Here is a 14,152-nt window from a genome sequence, read left to right on the forward strand (position 1 = left end):
CCCCATGCTCATCCTATTGGTCCTACCTCAATTACTCTTTCTGCTATTAATCTCCCCCCACTTATTACTAATCAAATACACAAAGTCATCCTGAAAAAGAGCTCCCACTACTCTCACTTCAGAAACTCAGGATCAACAATAAATCCCTTTTATCCGAAGCCGCACTCTCATCCTCCCACAGAGTTTTTTCTGCTCTATTAATTTCTGTTGTCTCCCTCCCTGCCTTTTTTTTTTGGTGGACTGACCCACATTATAATAGGTCAGCATCCCACAACCAGTCCCTTTTTTGGAAGTGACAGGAAACAAGAGGAGGAGGAAGGGGGAATATTCCCCCAGCCTTCCAGTCCCTGTTTTCAAACAGGATAAAAACCACATTTGTGTGGTGCGGATATCCCCCCAGCCCCAACCCACATATACACTCCAGTCCTGTCGTCCGTTCCCCCCCCCCCCCGCCCACAAGGAGACAACAAAGTGGAGGTTCCATGATAGCAGGTGGGAAGAGTGAATTCAAGAGGGTGGTGTTTGAAATGAGAATTTACAAAACATGACTGGAGGTTTCTGTTCAATTTTTCCAAATTCTCACAAACAAAAGATGTGACAGGAACTTTTAATCCAGATTTTGCTTTCACTTGTATGATATCCCCTTCCACCTTGCTCCCATTCATTTCTGAGAAGCAAGATAAAGGGACCGGGGAGAGGGTTGAATAAAATGGTCAATCACATTTAAACAGGCCAGTGCACTATCAAAAGTGAAACCGTTCAGTAGCACGCAACTAGTGGCAGCCACACATCAAGTTGCACAAGGCAGTAACTTTTTCATACTAGAGCAGGCGTTTACTCCAATTGCCACACAGGATCTGCCATATGAGATCCAGCCATCATTTTATCAAACAGCATCTGATGCCTCAGAACAAGCTGGACACCTCATTATGCACCTAGTCAACTGTGTAGTGATGTACATGGAGGAGAACAGGGGCAAGAACACCCCTTCCGACTTCTGTAGCATGAGATTCCCTGATGCAAAGGTGCTCAGATACTACAGTGATATGCACTATAAACATGCTTACAAATAAATTCAAATACCTTTTCTTAGCACACATAGCTTCAAACATTATTACTGATCATAAAATCATCGTTATTTTTAATTCAGCATGTGAGGTGGTTGAGCCCTGTTGGCCTAAAGTCCTCAAGAAAAGAGTACATCCACTCGGTAATTCCCAGGAACACTGGGCTCTTCCAATTTCTTCAGTCCTGTTCCCCCCTCCCCCGTCTCTCCCTCACTTGATCAAGAACAATGAAAAAGATCAAACTGTATTATAATTGATGCAAGTTTCTAATAGCAGAATCAGGACTCACTGGGCTCTTAGACGGGGAGTTCTTTCCCGTTAGAGATGAACAAGGCTAGGTGTGTCTGTGACACTTTAGCTAGTTAAAAGATAAGCCAGTGGCCCATCACTGTAGAATGTCATCCTTTAAATACTTAAGTTTAGATGTTCAAAAACAGAACAACTCTTGAAGGCAGAAGCTATTCTCATATCTCAACAAGGAAAACAGAGAAAGACAGCACCAGTGGGCCAACCATTCAACAAAAAGTCCTAGGCCCAACCCCTCCTTCCCAGGACTACTTGTGCTGTCTGCGTGGCTAGAAGCAATTTAATCTTTCCTGCCAGCCACAGCACGGGAGACTAGAGAGGTTGCAGATCTGTGAAAAAGTCAAAGATATTGTTTTTCAAGCTGACAGACACCAACAGTTATAGTAATATATTCCAAAGCAATTCCTCATCCCCCACTATGCCAGACTTAAATAATAATAATCCATTTGCTAGCCACAGAAACTATATGCTAGGACAGGAAGACATTTAAAAAAAAATAAGTTCAACATTTTCAAACATAGGTGCCTGATCAGACCCCCTTTGATGTATGCACCTAAACAGGAATTTAAGTGACTAACTTTAGGCAGTCAAATTTGAAAATTTCAGCCTAAAGTTATTGCCATTTGATAGTCTGAGCAAAAGTAACAGGGCAGGTGGCCACATGTGTGGACTCTGGATATGAGTCAGCAGTGTGCCCTTGTTGCCAAGAAGGCCAATGGCATTTTGGGATGTATAAGTAGGGGCATAGCGAGCAGATCGAGGGACGTGATCGTTCCCCTCTATTCGACACTGGTGAGGCCTCATCTGGAGTACTGTGTCCAGTTTTGGGCCCCACACTACAAGAAGGATGTGGATAAATTGGAAAGAGTACAGCGAAGGGCAGCAAAAATGATTAGGGGTCTAGAGCACATGACTTATGAGGAGAGGCTGAGGGAGCTGGGATTGTTTAGTCTGCAGAAGAGAAGAATGAGGGGGGATTTGATAGCTGCTTTCAACTACCTGAAAGGGGGTTTCAAAGAGGATGGCTCTAGACTGTTCTCAATGGTAGCAGATGACAGAACGAGGAGTAATGGTCTCAAGTTGCAATGGGGGAGGTTTAGATTGGATATTAGGAAAAACTTTTTCACTAAGAGGGTGGTGAAACACTGGAATGCGTTACCTAGGGAGGTGGTAGAATCTCCTTCCTTAGAGGTTTTTAAGGTCAGGCTTGACAAAGCCCTGGCTAGGATGATTTAACTGGGACTTGGTCCTGCTTTGAGCAGGGGGTTGGACTAGATGACCTTCTGGGGTCCCTTCCAACCCTGATATTCTATGATTCTATGTCTAAACAACCCTCACAATTAGCATTAACTTATACCCTTGTTGACAAAGGCATACAGAGGCAACAAGGACTGGATAAGCCAGGGAGTCAGAAACACCTGCCTCATCTGTCATAGGAAATGGTTCATCCAGAGCCATTTGAGGTACACTGGCTGGAGGCAACTTGGGCGTAGCTTTGCCTGTGCTGCAGATAAACAGACAACTGCTACTGTAGACTCTTGAGCAATCAACTCAGCAGCTTCAAACGGTACTAATTTCAAGTTTTTAAAACCCCACAAGTGGAGCGGGGGGCATCAGTCCTTAAGAAGGAGAAGGGGCTGACCAACATCCTAAGGCTTTACTGCAACTCTAGACAACACACTGCAATTATTCATTCATTCCTAAACTGTGAAGACTGCCCTTTGCCACCAAATCCAGGTGGGGATGCTACAAGAACAACATCCCCAGTAGGAGGGGAGTCTCTTTAGCTTGGAATCAGGAAGTCGAGACAATGACACCATCACTCCCTGCTCTTGGTCACCCTCTATTATTCAGCAGTTCCTGCTGGCTAATCATAGAAAGGTCATCTACTCCACCTTCCCCTTTCTCACCCCCACATGCTGAAGCAGGACCAAGTAAACCTAGACCATCCCTGACAGGTATTTGTCTAACTTGTTCTTAAAAACCTCCAGTGACAAAGATTTCACAATCTCCCTTGGTAACCTCTTCCAATACTTACCTAACCTTTCAGCTGGAAAGTTTTTCCTAATATTTAACCTACCTCTCCCTTATTGCCAGGGTGGATTGATTTAAATCACCAAGAGGCAAGCCTCAAATTAAAATCAATTGTAATAAACTTTTCTATTTGTACTCATTTTCTAAGAAAGGTGCATTTTCATTTGTTGATATAACCATTAAAACATGTTGATTTACACTAAATAGAGCCTTTTAACTATATTTTGTAGATCCTTTTGCTATCTCGAAGGGTTAACTAAATATAATTGCTTAAATAAACGTATAGCTTAATATTTTCAGATTCTTATTAATGGTACATTTTAGTATGTTAGAAAATAGTGAATGATGTATTGCTTATTTACTAGATAATTTTTGCTCATGATTTGTGTCAAGCTGCACTAGGAACATAACTGGAATTTAATTAAATATTATATGTTACAGTATTTAATTTGTTTATTTTTATTAAATGAAACAACCTTAAATGTTTTGGCTATATACACTTCTCTTATCAAAACATGTTCCACATTTACAAATAAATGATTTATTAAAGGAACACAGGGATTAACTGTAGTCCATGAATTAAACTGATTTCAGGTCATCATGGGAAAATTTTCATATATGCTTAAGTGAAACTGTCTGGAGTTTAAGTTCCTACTTGTCTATCTCTCTTGAAAATGAGACAGTCTCCAAAATTACTTAGGCTATCCTTCAAACTTTAAAAACTAACAGAACTCATTCCCTCCCTCCTCATTTTTATTCATTTTAAACAGGTTAACTTTTAAAACAGAAAAAATTACAATTTAAACAATAAAAAGATTGATTTTTATCCACTCTGATTAATATTAAGCCAACTGCTTCTAGTAATACCTTCTGTGAATATGAAGAACAAGTGATCCTGTCCTCTTTATAATAGCTCTTAACATATCTGAAGACCTATCGAGTTCCCTGCCTCAGTCTTCTTTTCAAGACTAAATGTGCCCAGTTTTTTTAACCTTTCCTCACAGGTCAAGTTTTCTAAACCTTTTATCATTTTTGTTGCTCTCCTCTGGAGTCTCTGCAATTTGCTCACATCTTTCCTAAAATGTGGCACTCAGAACTGGACATAGTACTCCACTGAAGCCTCACCAGTGCCAAGCAGAGTGGGACAACTACCTCCCATGTCTTACATACCACACTCCTGATCCCTCAAATATTGATGCTGTCACTACTGAGTGACAGCCTTGAGTGCATGTGTGTGTGTGGTGGGGTGAGAGACGGGGGGGGGGGAATAAAAATTCAACACCACCCATTGTGTGGCTTAAAGAACATTGGATGCTGCAGGCAGAATGTGTTAGTTATTCTCCCTTTCAAGTTTCCTGTAAATTATGCACCTCAGGGGTTAAAAAGGCATTGTCATGCCCAGCTGCAGTGAGTTCTCAGGGACTTGTCTGCCTAATGCATCATCCCTGGATACAGGTTGCTCCGTTGCCTACTCAGCCACTTCACTTGCACTATAATAAAAAACAAAAACAAAAACATCCAGTTGGTTTTTAAATAGTGAAAGACCTAGATATAACTAAGATCTTCTCCTTGAACCTCATCCCAACTGATACTGGTGGGTGTTATGAAACACTGCTCACTTTTCAGAAGTCCCACTATCATTGCTTAAACTGATTGAGTTCATGCTGCAATGACCTTCAGGGGTGGAACATGCAGCATCTAGATATGGGCCTCAATCTCTCCCTCCCAATTTTTAGACTATCACTGGAAAAGCTTTACTAAGTGATGGTTTTTAGTCACAACTGCTGTTATGTTTTAATGGCTATTTTAGCTAAATATTTTGTTTAAACTATGTTATGACTATAATCAGTTTCAGATTACTTTAACCACGTCCTTTGGCAGAAAGCTGCTCTTCCAGCACAGGGGTCATGAGAGAAGAAAGAGGGATGAGATGTAGCACCTAAAGTCAACACAAAAGGTAAAACCAATGGGTGGGCAAGACAGTAGAACACTACTCCCTAGAACACCCAGATCTTCAGAGGCTGATATCGGAGTACAGTCACCATAGCCCTCAAAAGGCAAAGAAGCTTTAGTTTCTAAACCTCCATGTACAATTACACACAGAAGCTTCGTTACAAGAGTAGTTAGTGGTGTTCATATGCACAAGGAAGCTACTATAGCAGGAGTGGCCAAACTGTGGCTCCCAAGCCACATGTGACTCTTTTACTGTTAAAGTTCAGCTCTCGGCGCTCCCCACATTCTCCACGTACCAGGTGGGGAGCGGGGGGTGGGGGTGAGCTTGGGACCTCTGCCTTGCAACGGGGTGGTGAGGTAGGGGCTTCTGCCCCGCAGGGTGCACCTGCCAGGGCTTGGGGCTTCAGCTAGAGCAGGGCTGAAGCCCTGAGGCCCATCAGGCGCCTCCCACGGGGCTGAAGCTCCAAGCCCCAGCAACACACCCTGGCTTTTGAACTTTTGAAGACTGTTGTATGTGGCTTAAAGGCTCAGTAAGTTTGGCCACCCCTATTCTATAGCACAGCAACAAAGTACAATTACTCAGTGAGGGGATACTATGTAATCCATGCTTGCACAGACCAACCTGAAGCCTCAGACAAGAGAAATAGGTAATGCTTCATAGCCTCAGTTTCCTCAGTGCTATGAAACATTCACAGAGCAATCAGAAAGGAGGTGAAGGGCAGCGGGAGTGGAAAAGCAGCATTCACATTTCACTTTTTGAAAGGTCGCCTTCGTCATGCCGCTTTTCCTGGTGAGGGTCGCGGCAACAGCATGGAGAGTTGGAAGAAACAGACCTCCCTTACGTCCGCAACAGGTTCCAGCTCCTCCTGGGGGTTCTCAGGCCAGCTGGGAGATATAATCCCTCTCGCGTGTCCTGGGTCAGCCTCAGGGCCTTCTCCCAGTAGGACATGCCCGGTAGAGTTCCAAAAGAAGCCTCCTTGTCAGGTACCGGAACCACCACCTCTCAATCTGGAGAAATACGGGTTCTACTCCAGACTTTCTCAAACAGCTGAGCCCCTCACCCTGTCTTGGAGAATAAGCCCAGCCACTCTGTGGAGAAACCTCATTTCCACCATTTGTACCTGCAATCTCATCCTTTCAGTCATTACTCAAAGTTCATGACCACAGGTGAGGATAGGGACATAGACTGGCCTGTCAACAGAGAGCTTTGGCTGAGAGCTTCCACTTTACCACCACAGATCAGTACAGTGCCCGCATCATTGCTGCCACTGCACCATTTCGCCAGTCAATCTCCCACTCCCGACCACTTGTGAACAAGACCCTTAGATTCTTGAACTCTTCCACTAAGGGCAGCTGCTCCCCACTCACCTGGAGAGAACAGTCCACTTTCTTCCGAGAGAGGACCAAGATCTCTGATTTGGAGGTACTGATTCTCATTCCAGCAGCTTCACACTCAGCAGTTAAATGTCCTAACTTTAAATGAAACAGATTCCTTAAAAATCACAGGTAGGTGGGAAAAGGCCTATTGTCATTTTAGCCCCCCCCCCACCTAATTGTTCCATGCAGCACATTCTCCAGTGCTCAGTCTAGTCTTAATTACTTGAAAGACATTTGAGAAGCAGCCACAGTAGATTCCTGCATAACTGACACATGTGAGAATGCTTGCCTTACCTGACTTCAGTATATAACCATTACAAGGATAGGGTTGTGGGTTAAGGCACTGACCAGAGACTTGGAACACCTGAGTTTAATTCTCTGCTCTGCCACAGACTTCCTATGTGATCCTGGGCAAGTCACTTAGGGTTTCTCTGTACAAAGAACTAATTGCAGCAAGCTGGGGTATAAATCTTCCTCACACTAGTCTGCTGTGCACTGTCAGTGTGGACCTTGCTGCCATGCACTAAAGGCTCTGGAGTACGCTTTGCTCTACTCCACTTCGAAATGTGCACAGGCAGAGGGTGGTTATGGCTAGAGGCAGCTCAGCCCTCCCCAATCAATCTCTGCCTTGCCATTTTCTGACCCACCCAGGTTGGCCGACGATGTCCCACATCTGGTGATGCCAGAGTCAGGAAGGGGGCAGAGTAGGCTGGGGCAGTGGTTCTCAACTAGGGGTCCGTGGCACCCTGGGGGTCTGCGAGCAGGGTTCAGGGGGCCCATGAAGCAGGGTCAGCATCAGACTCACCGGGGCCCAGGGCAGAAAGCCAAAACCTCACTGCATGGGGGCTGAAGCCTGAGGCCCTGCCACCTGGGGCTGAAGCTGAAAGCCTGAGCAGCTTAGCTTCATGGGTCCCCAAGCAATTTCCCTGTTTGCTACTCCCCATTTGAAGTTTCAAGAGTGCCATTTGCAGAAGGCTCTGCCTGGCAGGGAGGCTCAGGAGCAGTGTCTGGATCAGACCATGAGGAAGAGGAACTGTGGTGTCTAGGGAGCCGCAGCAGGTGAACCAGAGAGACCTATGCAATGGGATCCTGGGGGGGCGGGGTCAAAGAAGAGCAATTGGGGGTTGGCATGGAGTAGAGTCCCCTGTTGAGGACTGGGATGAGGTTTGCTGTGACAAGGCAAGAGTCCCAGGGGAAGAGAGGAAATCTGAGGCCCCACATTCACCACCAGGACCAGGAAAGGGACAGGGTGGGTGGGATATTGCTGGGGAGGGGTCCTGCCTGCATGCAAATTGCATGTCAAGGGACACTGTTAGGCTCTTTCAAACTTGCGGGCAGTGAGAGCCAATGGGTTGAAAGGGGGAGCTGGACCCAGCCCTGCGGGACAGGAGCTGCCACTGTGGGTGAGTGTAGGCAGGAAGCCTCCACCAAAAAATATTTTCACAAGCTGCCTATGGAAATTGGAGTAGATCAAAGCGCACTAGAGAACTTTTAGTGTTCAGCAGCAGGGTTCATACAGTCAGTCACTGCATGGCAGGCCAGCATGATGTAGATTTACACCCCAGCTTGCCATGCACTAACTATTCATCTAGACAAGCCCTTACCCTGCTGTACCTTAGTTCCCCATCTGTAAATGGGGATACTCACTCTCACCAGTCTTGTGTATTTAGACTGTATACTCTTCTGGGCAGGGACTTTCTTCCTTGCTATGTGTTTGTGCAGCACCTAGCACTGTGGCATCCTGAACTAAGCTGTGCTAAATAGCAATAAAAATGCAAAATAAAATTCATTTCTCCTACCAGCCATTCTGTCACTAGCAAGAGCTTTGTGACTTCCTTTGAACTGCTGGGAATAGAAACAGACACCTCTACTAAGAGGAACGTGCAGATAAAGAAAGGGGCCCATCTCCATATCCATCAGTGTGAATATAAACTATTTAAAATGAGGACATGAAATAAAAGAAGAATAAGCCCCCCAATCACAGAATTCAAAAGGCCATTGGTTTAAGACTAGCATAGATAGTAAAATGTTTTACTAAACCAACAAAGAAGAACGGGCCGGAGAAAGGCAATTCCACTTCACAGAGGACTGGTATCTTGAAATTTGGTTTTATTTTGATTAGGAAACAAAAATTTCAGAATTCTCTGCAAAAGGGAAAGAAATCCTGGCCCTGTAGTAGTCTGTGTGGCAGGCAGCTCTAGTGCCACAGACCCTGGAAAGCCCAGGCTCCCCACAGTGCTAGGCAGGTTGCAGAGTAGCTGGAAAGGCCGACTGGCAGAAAATGTGGTGAAACTGAACTGTCTCCACAGAGTGTTTTGATATTTCCAGCCAGCTCCACACACATCATTTTCATTGCTCCTCTCTTGAGTCCCCTCTATTTTTACTGTGTCCTTTTGTTAGTATTCCATATGATCACATATATTGATTTATACCAGCACTACACTTTCAATGTTTTCCTTAGTTATCCCAGCTCGCCTTCTTCCCACACCTGTTTTGCTGCATGCAGACTAGAGGTTTTTATGGAGCTGTCCACAGTGCTCAGCTCTTTTTCCTGAGTTACAGTTAACCCATGAAGAAAAGGAGTACTTGTGGCACCTTAGAGACTAACACAAGTACTCCTTTTCTTTTTGCGAATACAGACTAACACGGCTGCTACTCTGAAACCAGTTAACCCATGAGTTTTTCAAATTATTCCTTCCAAAGTACATCACCTGGCATCGGCCAGCACTGAATTTCATCTTACATAGGAACCGAAGTCCTAAGAACAGAGTAGTGCTCCACTAGATTTGTTAAGTTACACAGGCAATATGAGTACCATTACCATAGGTCCATACTACTGTTTCTCTAACTGCATGCTATAGACCAGACAGCACACATACAATGCATTCTCCAGTGTTTGTCACATTGTATATCACTCCCATATGCCACAAGCACACCTCACACTGTATAGTGTACACTACATAAGCTACATACATACATGCTGCACATACACAGCACCCTTATTGTTCTAAATACACACCTTCTAAATCCACAACTCATCATATAAACATACACGTGACTATTAATACAGTTTACATCCTGTTCCACAGACCACTCAGCATTGTCATGCCACACTGCCCCATGCCTCTATACACTCACTGCTCAGTGCAGTTCAGAACCAAACTGTGCCACAGAGCACCATGCTATGTAATTCAGTGTCACCCCGCACCATGCCATGGGTCACCCCATGAGCCAATCGCTATTACTCAGGGCCAATCCAGTACCACACACACTGTGCCACCCAGCACCTTAGTATCCAGCATCACACCGTGCCACCCAGCACCACTTCACACGTACTGTTCCGTACCATGCCACACCACGCTATCCAGCATCACACGATGCCACCCAGCACCACTTCACACGTATTGTTCCGTACCAGGCCACACCACGCCATCCTGCACCACACTATGCAGCATCACTCCGTGCCACCCAGCACCATTTCAAACATACTGTTCCGTACCATGCCACACCCAGCACCACTTCACACGTATTGTTCCATACCAGGCCACACCACGCTATCCAGCACCACACCGTACCACCCAGCACCACTTCACACGTACTGTTCTGTACCAGGCCACACCACGCTATCCAGCACCACACCGTACCACCCAGCACCACTTCACACGTACTGTTCCGTACCAGACCACACCACGCTATCCAGCACCACACCGTACCACCCAGCACCACTTCACACGTACTGTTCCGTACCATGCCACACCACGCTATCCAGCACCACTCGATGCCACCCAGCACCACTTCACATGTATTGTTCCGTACCAGGCCACACCACGCTATCCAGCACCACACCGTACCACCCAGCACCACTTCACACGTACTGTTCCGTACCATGCCACACCACGCTATCCAGCACCACTCGATGCCACCCAGCACCACTTCACACGTACCCGTCCGTACCAGGCCACACCACGCCCCCCAGCACCATGCCAATCAGTGCTATACAGCACCGCACCATGTTCTGCCACCCAGCACCACTGCACGGTGCCGACCAGTACCACGCTGTACTACCCAGCAGCTTACTAGCCAGCATCCTATTGTGCCACGCAACACCGCTCTACCCCGTGCCAGTAAGTACCATGCCGCAGCACCCCACCAATCAGTCCCACGCTGCACCCCGCAGCCCCGCGCCATCCGGTGCCCTATCGTGCCTCACCGTGCGGCGGGGCCGGGCTCTCTCCGGAGGGGTCGCTCTGTCCCTCTCGCTCGGTCGCTCGGGGGAGGGGCCCTCACGAGCCCATGCCGCGGCCGCGCGCCCCTGGCAGGTCCCCGGCTGCCCCTGGCGCTGCCCGGCGCCCGCGTCTGTGTCTGCGCCGCGACTCGGGGAAGGTGGGAGCCTGGTCCCTCGGGGAGGCAACACGGCGCAAGCGCAGAGAGAGCGCGCGAGGCCCCGCCCAGCCCGGGGGGAGGAGCGAAAGGATGACGTAACCAGCGCGCTCTTAAAGGGGCAGCGCCTTCCCCCGCTCTCTTCCCCCCTCCTCCTCAGCCGGGGGCTTCTTAAAGGGGCAGCGCCTCCTTCCCTTGCACTACCCCCCTACAGCACCCAGCTGGCGGCAGCGGTGTGAAGTTATGGGGGCCCGGCCAAGGTCCCTTCGAAATGGGGCCCCTGCCTTCCTTGGCTGCCTGATGGCGGTGAAACAGAGGCGGGAAGGGGCCGGGTTCACACTCCCAGGACGAGTAAGGGAAGCCAACTTCTTTATTGATTGCAGGGGGCCAACCCAGAGCCCTGAGAGGCTGGGCCGGGGCACCCCTGCCCTGCCCCCCTCACCCCGCTTCGCGGCTGTAGCTCCCGGGCGGCCTCCCCCCGCCCCCCAGGCTGCAGATCTCGCTCTGAGCATCCCGCTCGAGCCCCAGCACTGGTCCAGCCCGGGGTGCCAGCTTTCTCGGGCCAGAAAACCCAGCCCCCGCCCCGCCCCCGCCCCCGCCGGCTTGAAAAAAAATAAATAAATAAAAAAAAATGAAATTTCACAAAGCTTTTGAGGATTCTTCTCCCTCCCCTCTTCCCCTTTCTCCGAACCAGCTTCAGGGTTTTTGTTACTAAAGTTACTGTAATTTTAGGTGGGCTGGAGGGTAAGAGATGGGGCAGGGGGTAGAGGATGGGGAGGGAAAGAGGCCGAGGCCAAGGCCAAGAGGAGGGCGAGGAAAGGGGTAGTGAAGGAGAGAGGATGCAGTGAGGGGGATGGGGAGTTGGGACAGGGAGGGATGCGGTGAGGGGGATGGGGGTGCAGCTCCATGCCCAGCACTCCAAGACAGGGAGACACATGCCTCCAACTCCTGGGTGCGGGCGATGGGGCGACAGACCGCGGTTCACAGCAGGGTACAGGCTGCAGCTTGAGCCCAGCCCCCTCCGAGGAGCATGAGGAGAAGAGGGGTGGGCAGCAGCAGGAGATGCACCCCTCAAGAGCTGCCTGCTGAGTGCTCGTGTGTGGCGCTAGTTCCTCCCCAGCCCATGGAAGCTGTGCCTGAGGGCAGGGGCAGCATGCAGCCCCCCTAGCAGCTCCTAAGGCTAGGAGCCGGACATTGTCTGCTTCCAGATTCGGGAGCTGCGGCATGGTGCTAGTAGGGAGCCTGCCAGCCCCACTGTGGTGCCGCCAACTGGCCATTCAATGGCCTGGTCAGCAGTGCTGACCAGAGCTGTCAGGATTCCTTTTCAACTGGGTGGTCCAGTTGAAGCATTACCAGGACAAAACCGGACACCTGGTCACCCTAGGTCCAGCAGCCCTCACTCCAGCACCCTATTTGCAAACCACCAGTCACATACTGGTTTCCAGCCACGTTGGTTGGTAGTTGCAGGGTTATTTCAATGTACTCTCACTACTGGATTTTCCCCAGCCCTCTTCTGGACAGTCTGAATATATTGGGTCTGTTATTCCTAAAGGATTCCATATACACAACAGTCTGCTACCCTAAATGGAGTTACCCACATAATTCTACATTTGTAAATTCAACTTTCATGACAGAGATTTCACTATAGTACTTGTATTAGGTGAAAAATACTATTTCTTTTGGTTTATTACAGTGCAAATATTTGTAATAAAAATATAAAGTGAGCACTGTACACTTTGTATTCTGTGTTGTAACTGAAACTAATACATTTGAAAATATAGAATATCAAAAATATTTAAATAAATATTATTGTTTAATAGCACGATTAAGCGAGATTAATTTTTTAAAAAAAATCACTTGACAGCCCTAAATTAGATCATGTTAATACAAAAATGCCAAGAATTTCAAGCAGTCTGACTAATATTCCCTACCCCTCATCATAGCTGTTTTAAGTCTTAACTCTTGAGATATTATTGCACTACTTCTGTCAAGTTAATTGTCCAGCCTAATCAGGACCTGAATTTTTAATATAAAATAAGCAATTGATAAATTAAAAACCCTTCTAGTTTCTATATTTCATAAATTACAAGCCCAACTTTTTGTAAGTTTTATCTTTAAAGAGGCAGTTCCTCCTCATGCCCTGGGCATCCAGATGACCACAACTGCTGCTTAACATCCCCCTAATTACACCCTGCAACCAGATGTCACCAGTGGCTTCACTATAAAAGAAAGTTACCCCAATAACACACACTCACATAGATACATCTCTCTCTCCCTCTCTCCAGAATCAACCAAGCTATTATTTGCCTACACCTTGGAACCTCTCTCCCTGCAAAAGCAGGCAGCCACTACTTAAAGAGCCAGTTCACCAATTCCTATTTTAAGAGGTACCCTTCATAATCCATTCAGCTGTAAACAGGTCCTTCTTAAAAGGATGGCATACCCTTCCCAAGACTACAATACACAAAATACTTCTAGAGCTATTTTATTCAAACTTGTCCAGATATAAACACCATCCTCCACCTGCTGAGAACTTGTTTGGTCCCTTGTCTATTTCTGTTCCTCTCTCTCCCTTTGACAAAGTATTTTGAGATAATCGAACTGTACAAGTTTTTTTTTTGTATATAAAACAGCTATGTCTCAAGAGACAATAGGTTCCCCACTAACCAAATGCTCCCTCCAATCCATGCACACATAACTAGCTAATCTTTAATAAGACAGTGCACACACCTATATATTTTTTTCATATTCACCAACCAGAGAAGGAATGTGCAAGGAATACCTAAAGAGAAACTCAGCCATGCAGGACACAGAACAAGAATGCAGCAGTCTCCCAAACACTACAGCATCAAAGGCAGAAGGAACAAGCTGAGCACAAGCTGCTGGGCCTGAAGATTTTGGGAAGGGAATATTTAGCTCCATGGTCTGAAATCAGCATTGGTTATAGCATGTGCAAATGAATCAAGCATCAGCTAGATGCTGGATTCTTTTGAGATGTGTGTGTTTTAATGTCCAGAAAGTGTGTAAAAGTGTTT

The 14,152-nt window shown here is 47.0% G+C and overlaps 1 protein-coding gene across 5 annotated transcripts in view; it reads right to left on the reverse strand.

Moving 5' to 3' along the window:
* TMEM184B (transmembrane protein 184B) overlaps positions 1-11,163 on the reverse strand; it is a 44,262-nt gene extending 33,099 nt beyond the window's left edge. For 2 of the 5 annotated variants that reach the window (XM_038383894.2, XM_043490543.1), the window contains exon 1: positions 10,948-11,159. The gene's annotated coding sequence lies outside the window, so the exon portion shown is untranslated. Of the gene's footprint in view, positions 1-6,728; positions 6,829-10,947 lie in introns of those variants that run through there. The other 3 variants (XM_038383875.2, XM_038383902.2, XM_038383884.2) reach the window with 3 other exon arrangements.
* Between the last annotated feature and the right edge of the window lie 2,989 nt (positions 11,164-14,152).

This window comes from Dermochelys coriacea, chromosome 1 (assembly GCF_009764565.3).
Source record: "Dermochelys coriacea isolate rDerCor1 chromosome 1, rDerCor1.pri.v4, whole genome shotgun sequence".
Classification (NCBI taxonomy): Eukaryota; Metazoa; Chordata; order Testudines; family Dermochelyidae; genus Dermochelys; species Dermochelys coriacea.